The sequence below is a fragment of the Mus pahari genome, chromosome 11 (genome assembly GCF_900095145.1).
Source record: "Mus pahari chromosome 11, PAHARI_EIJ_v1.1, whole genome shotgun sequence".
Lineage (NCBI taxonomy): Eukaryota > Metazoa > Chordata > Mammalia > Rodentia > Muridae > Mus > Mus pahari.
In genome coordinates, this window is record NC_034600.1 from 30,963,907 (window position 1) to 30,971,279 (window position 7,373).

At 42.5% G+C, this 7,373-nt stretch overlaps 1 non-coding gene across 1 annotated transcript; it reads left to right on the forward strand.

Annotated features, from left to right (window-relative positions):
* The first annotated feature begins 6,656 nt into the window (after positions 1-6,656).
* LOC115065030 lies at positions 6,657-6,763 on the forward strand. The gene has a single exon (XR_003844832.1). It is a non-coding gene; the product is annotated as a U6 spliceosomal RNA (small nuclear RNA).
* The last annotated feature ends 610 nt before the right edge of the window (positions 6,764-7,373 follow it).

The following is a 7,373-nucleotide window of genomic DNA, read 5'->3' on the forward strand; positions in this document are numbered from 1 at the left end:
ACTTGCTATCTTGTACTCTGCAATGTGTGTCTCGAGTGCCTTTCCCTGTTCTCGTTAACGGTAATGGCGACGAAGGCTGACGTTTATTGACAGCCAACTCTGTGTTCTTGTGGCTTAAGTATTTAGTGGATAGATAGGCTGACGGCTTTAAATAGACCTCAAATCTGGGATAGGAATCCTTCTCACCCACATGAAAATAGAAGGGTAGAACTCTCTAAGCAGACAAGTTAAGTTGCTTGTCCAGGACTACACAGCTAAAAGGAGCGATTTTAAATCAACCACCAGGAGCAAGACATGCAGCAGTGTGCATTTCACAGCTAAATCCCATTTCCAAGTCCATTTTCTGAGAAATTACTTGGTATTCTACACAAACACACACACGCACACACACACACACACACACACACACACACACAAAAACGGGGAGAAGGCTCATGGAAAATACATTGGATTTCCTGATCTAATAAATTAAAACGGCAATTGTAATTACTGCAGATGGCAGAACTTCCTGATGAAAATCAATATCTGTCTCAATGAGCAGTGTTTGACTGGCCTCAGTCTAATCAAGAGAACCAGGAACCTGGATGACATCAGCGCCAAGGGAGTCGCTGGAGTCACAGGAGGGATCGCTTCACGGGGCCCCCAGGGACTCACCGCTCAGAGAAAAGGGCACGGAACTGTTTGACTGCTGGGGAAGATGCAGAGACGGTCTCTTCCACTTTCCACGTTTGTGGATCTTGTCTCTGAGGCTGAGATAATCAGTCATCGAGGCAGTAAAATACGATGACAAACAGATGCTATTGATTCTTCTGAAGCGGCTTCGTGCTGGGAGACTGGGGCCTCATCTCTCCCCGGGCCTTGATTTTCAAACAAAAGCGCCCTGAGTCATGGCAAGCGAGTTATTTAATTTCATTGTAAGAAAACTCTCCCATGTATCACTGAGCCTGCTATCAACCAAGTCCCTTTGAGAACTCCTTGCTTCTGACATCTTTTTCTCCTCATGTCTTCCTCGTCCTTGCTCTGGAAGCTGTCTTTGTCAAAGTTCTATTGCTGTGAAGACACACCATGACCATAGCAACTCTTATGAAAGAAAACTTGACTGGGGACTGGCTGACAGTTCAGACGTTTACTCCATTATCATCATGGTGGAAGGTGTGGCAGCAGGCAGGCAGATATGGTGCTGTAGAGGTAGCTGAGAGCTCTCTATCTGGACCCACAGGCAACATGCAGAGAGTGAGACGCTGGGCCTGGCTGGAATTTTGAAACCTCAACGCCTACCACCAGTGACACACTTCCTCCAACAAGGCTACACCTCCTAATAGTGCCACTCCCTATGGGTCTATGGGGGCCAGTTTCATTCAAACCACCTTAAAATCTCTGATTAATTCCTCTTTGAAAAAGTCAATTAAGTTTCTTCATTTTACTGGCAAAACTAAAATCTCAAACCCTGAAATGCTAGCAAGGCGCTGATGTGCTTTTGAGCCCAGCTGTGTAGTAAGCAATCAGTGTCCGTGGAGGTCATTAGAATTCTACTTGACTAAGCTGATGTCTTGGATCAGTCCTCTGAAGAAGCAGAGTTACATTGGAGTCCAAAAGCTGAGAAGGAAGGTGTCTTACTTAGGGTTTCTATTGCTATGAAGAGACACTATGATCCTGGCAACTGTTATAAAGGCAAACATTTAATTGGGGCTGGTTCACAGTTCAGAGATTTGTCCATTATCGTCATGGTAGGAACCTGGTGGCATGGAGGCAGACATGACACTGGAAAGGTAGCAGAGAGTTCACATCTGACCCAAGAAAGGGAGAGTGACAATGGGCCTGGCTTCAGCATCTGAAAACTCAAAGCCACCCTCAGTGCCACACTTCCTCCAACAAGGCCACACCCACCCATTAGGCCACACCCACTCCAGCAAGGCCACGCCTATTCCAACCAGGCCACACCTCCTAATAGTGCTACTCCCTATAAGCCTATACGGGTCATTTTCATTCAAACCACCACAGAGGGTTAGTCTAGGCAGAGAAACTAGACTATGTAGAATTTAGACTCATGCATCTGATAAAACACCAGGACCAAAAGCAACACACGGAGGAAAGGGGTTTATTCGGGTTACACGTCCTGGTCGTAATCCATCACTGTGGGAAGTCAAAGCAAGAACTGAAGCAGAGCAGGACCCGAAGGCGGGGGCTGAGTTGGAGGCCTTGGAGAAAGTCTGCTGACTGGCTTGTTTGGCTCTATTTGCTCCGCCCACCTTCTCGTACAACCCAGGATCACCTGTACAGGGCTGGCACCGCCCACAAAGGCCTGGAGTATGTACCTGCATCATCATCATATATAGACAAGAAGTAAAAAGAATCAAGAAAAAGTGACGCCCCGGACAAAATAAATCGCTAGTCACTGACCCAAAAGAAGTAGAGCTGTATGAGCTTCCTGACAGAGATCGTAAAACAACTGTTCTAAGAAAGCCTAGGAAAACTCTGGAAGGTAAGAGAAATTGGGAAATTAAAAAAAAATTATCAAAGGAGGGGAAATGGAGAAATAAGTTATGAAATCATAATCTTCTAAAGAAAGCCTGATCCTATGGACAGAGAGACAGAAAGTTTATTTAAAGAAATAATAGCAGAAAATTCCCCAAATCTCAAGGAAGGTCTAACTATCTAAGTATAGGAAGATTAAATGTCTCAAATCAGATGCAGCGCAATCAAGGCTACTCCAATAAGAATTACAGCCAAACTACCAAAGACAAAGAGGGATACTGACCCAGCAAGAGGCAAGAAGCAGCTGACGAGGGGTTCTAAGATAGTTAGCAATGGACATCTATCTCAGTAGATTTGTGATAGGTCGGGAAGCAAGGGACTCAAAGTCTTGGGGAAAACGCTGCCGACCAAGACTCACCTCCCAGAAGAGGCATTTTTCAAAACTAGAGGACAGAATAAGATTATCCTCCCCCAGAAAAATAAGAGCTGTCTTATAAGAAATGCTAAAAGGATTTCTTCAAGATGAAAAGGCCACCTGTAACAAAAGAAATACCTAAAATTGCCAAAACTCATCAGTAACAATAAATAGCTAATCAAATTCAGGATACTCTAAATCTGTAATGGTGGTAATGTGAAGGATGTAAATTATGACATCAAAAATAATCAATGGGAAATGGGCTAAAAGCAGAGCATAGTTTTCATGTATGTGTATTTATGATCAAAATTACGTTGGCATCAGCTTGAAATAACCTGCTCTGTCTATAAGGTATTTTTTAGCTTCCCAGTAACCACAAAACAAAAACCTATGTGTGTGTAGTAGATACACACACAGAAGTAATAAATGAATCAAGTATGAACTGTAAGAAAATTGTTTCATCACAACAGAGGAGAAAAGGGAACAAAGATTGGTGCAAAAACTGAAAACATTAAGAAGATAGCAGCAACCACAGCTCCCCACACAGGGAAATATCCCTGGTTCCCAGATAAGCCACAGTAACCACGAGGACCGTTGAAAGTGGACAAGGGAACCAGGTGTGGTAACACTCACTTATTAAACCAGCTCCTGGGAAGCTGAGGCAGGAGAATCACAAGTTCAAAGCCAGCCTGGGGCTGTCTAATAAATGAAAGACCAGCCTGAGTTACAAACTTGAGACCTTGAGGAAATTGAAGAAGAAAAGGAAGAGACAACGGCATGTGACAGACCCCAATGGCAGTGTGTGACAGACCCTGATGGAGGCGTGTGGCAGACCCACCTGACATTGCCCTCTTTAGAGATGAAGAAAGAAGTCCATGAGCCACGAAAGAACTGAGCTGGCTTACAGAAGCCAGGTAGGGTAAGGAAACAGTGTTGTCCCGGAGCCTCCCGGAGAGAACCAAGCCATTAACACTTTGTTTAGACTCAGTGAGATCCGCTGGTTGTGGCAATTCACTATGGAAGCAACAGAAAAAGAGTGGAAAAATAAAACTCTTAGAAGAAAACTCGGTTGTAATCCTTTGTGACTATATGTTTTTTTTTAATTATTAAAGTTTTTCATGCAATTTTTAATCCTGTTTCCTCCAACCTGGACCAGATTCCCCCTCCCCTCCCCTCTCTATCCACCCAACTTTGTGCTGGCTCTCTCTCTCTCTCTCTCTGAACAAAAAATAAAAATAAAAGCAAACTGTACTGGCTACTTTTGTGTCAACTTGACACAGCTGGAGTTATCACAGAGAAAGGAGCTTCAGTTGGGGAAATGCCTCCATGAGATCCAGCTGTAAGGCCTTTTCTCAACTGATCAAGGGGGCGGGCCCATTGTGGGTGGTGCCATCTCTGGGCTGGTAGTCTTGGTTCTACAAGAGAGCAGGCTGAGCAAGCCAGGGGAGGCAAGCCAGTAAAGAACATCCCTCCATGGCCTCAGCATTAGCTCCTGCTTCCTGACCTGCTTGAGTTATCAGTCCTGACTTCCTTTGGTGATGAACAGCAATGTGGAAGTGTAAGCTGAATAAACTCTTCCCAACTTGCTTCTTGGTCATGATGTTTGTGCAGGAATAGAAACCCTGATGAAGACACAAACACAAAGCCCAAGAATAAAGGGTGGAGTTTGTTTTGTGTTGGCCAACTACTCCTGAGCCCAGAGCCCATGCTGCAGTGTGCCCGATAGACCCAGGGACACTCCATTGGAGAAAATGGATTTTCTCTTTGTCAGCAGGTATCAACTGCAAATAGCTTCTCTGTTGGGGGTTGTCCATTTCCCATCTCTGTGCTGGGACCCTGTCTACCTTGAATCCCTGCAAGTCTTATGCAAACTGCTACAGTCTCTGTGCGTTATACGTTCACCAGTCTTATTGTGTCTAGAAGACTCCGTTTCCCTGAAGCCCTCTGCCACCTCTGGTTCCTAACCATCTTTCTGCCTCCTCCTCTCTATAGATCCCTGAGCCTTGAAGGAAGGGCTCTGATGAAGGCATCCCATTTAGGACCGAGTGCTCCTACGTCTCTCTGTCTGCACAATGTCCAGTTGGGGATCTCTGTGTTATTTCCCATCCATCATAGGCAATGATTTTAAAAGAAAAAAATATTAAATTCAATCCCCTCGAAATTAAAAACATTGATGCTCCAAAGACATGATCAATTGAATAAAAAGGCAAGGCAGATAAAAGGAGAAAATCCTGAAAATTATATGTTTGGTAAGAAATTAGTACCCAAATAAAGAAATGTTACCACTCAGCAATTAAGACAAATAACTCAACTAATTGAATAGTTACCAAAAAAAAAAAAAAAAAAAAAAAAAACCAAAAAAAAAAAAAAAAAAAAAAAAAAAAAAGGTCCTAGTAACGTTTCTTAAATAAATAAATAAACCCCACCAGATATGTAAATGACTGCTAAAATTAGGAAATGATGTTTGACATCTTTAGTTAATAAGAATATATAAGTAAAATCACAATTAAATGCTACCTTGCTGTTACTGTAATAGCAATTGTTTTATTGTTGGTTCTAAGCCAGCAAGCTTTGACAAGGATCTGTAGAAATTAGAAATCTCAAATATTGTTTATTGATTGCTGTCAGTCATAGGTGCCACAGTGTAGACAGAGGCTCAGACATTACTATACATATCACTACAATTGTTGGCAGATTATAAAATAGTGCAGCCACTTTGGAAAACTGTCCCTCAATATATAAAAATGCATATCTAATAAAAATAAAATATAAATGCATATAATCCAGGACTTTTACTCTATATATACAACTAAAAGAAATTGAAATGTATATATACACCACACACACACAGACACACACACTTGTATGTAAATGTGCATCCTAGTTAGCTTGACATAATTGTGAGTTATCTAGAAAGAGGGAACCTTAACTGAGAAATTGCCTCAACAAAATAGCCTATAGACAAGTCTGTGGGGCATTTTCTTGATATGGAAGGCCCAGGCCACATGGACAGTGTTACCCCTGGACAGATGGTCCTGAATTCTATCAGAAAGCAGGCATAGCAGGCTGTGGGGAGTGGGCCAGTAAGCAGCACTCCTCCATGGCTTCTGCATCAATTCCTGCCTCCAGAGCTCATAGTGTCATAGTGTCACAAAGAGAAACCACACTGACAACACACGGTCTTGACTCTGGTAACATAGATTTAAGTCCTGGCTGTCAGAGGCACAGTCTTTATGCTCACAGACTGTTAAGCACACAGGGTTGTCCCTTCAAAGGGAGGAATGCAACCGGTTTTGTCCATGAGTCTGGGAATGGTCACGTTTCCCAGCCTTGTGATCTTTGCACTATCTGTGTGCTTAATCACTTTTCTGGCATCAGATCCTCCCCCAGACCCTTAGAGAAAGTTTGTTTTTCTCAGTAAATCTATAGAATCTATCCTTATGAATTTTACAGTTTCAGTATAGTCACGTCGGATCTGTATTTAGCTTACTTTATTCCTCAAGGAGATGTATGCTTTGTTGTGAACACAAGACTGAGTTAATTATCACCAGAATAAATTTTCACCAAATTGTATTGTGCTTAAATATGCCTAAAATACACTACTCGAGGTCAGATGCCACAGGTTTAAGCCAACACTGACTACTTAGTGATGTTGAACCAAACCGTGGTCCTGCCTCAGGCAGACTGTCTCTTTGTAGGCTTGGGAAGGTCACTGAGACCTCTCTGCATGCATCAAGCTGATAAAAAAAAAAAAAAAAAAAAACTAGTGCTCGCTTCGGCAGCACATATACTAAAATTGGAACGATACAGAGAAGATTAGCATGGCCCCTGCGCAAGGATGACACGCAAATTTGTGAAGCATTCCATATTTTTGCAACCCTGTAGGTGGAACAACAATATGAACTAACCAGTACCCCCTGAGCTCATGTCTCTAGCTGCATATGTAGCAGAAGATGGCCTAATCAGCCATCACTGGGAAGAGAGGCCTCTTGGTCTTGTAAACTTTATATGACCCAGCACAAGGGAAGGCCTGGGCCAAGTAGTGGGAGTGGGTGCGTAGGGGAGCAGGGGTGGGGGTGGGGTATAGGAAACTTTTGGGATAGCATTTGAAATGTAAATAAAGAAAATAATAAAAATTTTTAAAAAAATTGAAGAAAAAAAAAAACTACCCAGCACACAACCCTAAGTTGTTTTTGTCAAGCATTGTGACCACGGCGATGAGAACGCAAACTAATTTTATTCTCATTTTGCTTTTTTTCAACTTTTGTGATAAAGTAATCACTGTGTTGAGAGCGGGAAAACCAAACCAGAAAGAAATTTTCATTACCTTGGAAAACGTTTATTACTCATATTTTGTTGGACTCACGTGTCTTTTTGGTTATTCAAAACAGCTGTTGAAGAGTTCTAAAACAAATTCATGATCTGATAATACTTGGACGCCAGACCCAGGACAAGTATCAGTTTTAGAGCAGTTCACCTCAGG